The sequence below is a fragment of the Calypte anna genome, chromosome 26 (genome assembly GCF_003957555.1).
Source record: "Calypte anna isolate BGI_N300 chromosome 26, bCalAnn1_v1.p, whole genome shotgun sequence".
Taxonomy (NCBI): Eukaryota; Metazoa; Chordata; class Aves; order Apodiformes; family Trochilidae; genus Calypte; species Calypte anna.
This window is the reverse complement of record NC_044271.1, coordinates 4993751-4995341: the sequence shown is the minus strand read 5'-3', so window position 1 is coordinate 4995341 and position 1591 is coordinate 4993751.

Sequence of the window (1591 nt, the reverse complement as noted above, 5' to 3'; positions counted from 1 at the left end):
AAGGAGCTGGTCTGAGAGCAGCCCTTTGCTGGGCTGTGTTTCAGGAGCCTACTCTGCTGCTTTGCTCTGCAAAATTCTCCTCCTTGCAAGCCCCAAGGCCAGGACTCGGGGGGTGCTCTGGTGGCCCCTGGGGATGTCCCCTCTGTGTTGTCCCCTGGCCAGGGGGAAGCACCGACACAGGTGGCCTGAGCTGCAAATATCTGAGGAGGCTGTGGTGCTGGAAATCGATGGGATGGGGTTTGGGGGGCACTGTCGGGGATGAGCAGAGGAACCACGGGAGCCTGCATGAGCACCATGGTGTGGAACACGAGGGGCTTGGCCAGGATGGATCCAGGGGCTGTGGGTGTCTAACATTGTGTCTAACATGTCCCAGCTGGCAATGACAGAGCCACTGGTTATTGTTTTGGTTTATTTTTCTCTCACATACTCCCTTTGAGCTTTCTGCTGCCTCTTGCCTGTGTTCCCCCAGTTGGGTGCCTGCATGGGATGCTCAGAGTGAGCAGGACATGGCGGGGACACAACCTCTGGGTCTGTGGGATCACATTCCTCTGTGTTTACCCTCTTGATGGCTGTCCCTTGTGTTGTCCTTGGTCCAGATGGGACATTTTTGCAGCCTTGGCTCTGTCTCCTGGTGCTTTCACACTCAAACAATTCCTCTCCTACCCCCACCAGCCTAAAGAGGTGGTTCTGTTACAGATCTCTGGAGAACAAATGGGCCATGGCTGGGGAAGGGGATAAACCAAAGGGATAGGGGACAAACCAAAGGGATGTGGATAAACCAAAGGGATAGGGGATAAACTATAGGAATAGGAATAAGAAAGAGGTGGCCAGGGTGCTGCCAGCCCACAGCAGGGACACTGAAACTGGGATCTCCCCAAGCCAACAAGAGCCATGAGAGCAGATTTGCCCCATGCCCACCCCCCACCTTCCGCTTTGCCTGCAAGAGTGGGGCCAAATTTTGCTCCAGATGTAGAGTAAACCCAGAGCCAGGTTCAGGGCTGCAGCCTGTTGCATCATTAAAAAAAAAAATAAAAAAAAAAATAAAAAATTAAAAAGCTGCCTTTGAAGGTGGATTTGAAACTTGGACACCAAAAGAAATTCCTGCAGGAAGAAAATTCAACAAACAATGTCCCTTGGCTGAGAGGGAAGTTTGTACTTCCCAGATTTGCTGCAGGTTCCTGGCAATGGGAGCTGTGTTAGCAGTTTTGCAGGTGGGAGAACACAGTGGATAAGGTCTAGGTTGTGAAACCTTCCTGTGTTGTGTTGCAGGGTGGAATTTTGTGCAAGTAATTGCCCCAATCCGTGCCTCAGTTTCCCTCTTTCACTGCTCTGCTTTTTGCTTGTAAGAGAAAAACCCCATGGAAGGTTTCCCCATGGATTAGGCACTTTTGATTAAAGTTGCTGGCGTGGATCTGCTAACAGCACACACTCCCTATTGATTCTGATCCTTCTCCAGCTGGCAAACACATGTCTGAGTCTCAGCTCTTTGTTTAAATGATGTGAAATACTGAGGTGGTTTCTCCCCATTCCTTTGCCTGGCTTGTTGCTTGAGCTACCTGCTGGTTTTTAGGCTGCAGGGTGAGGGCTGGAG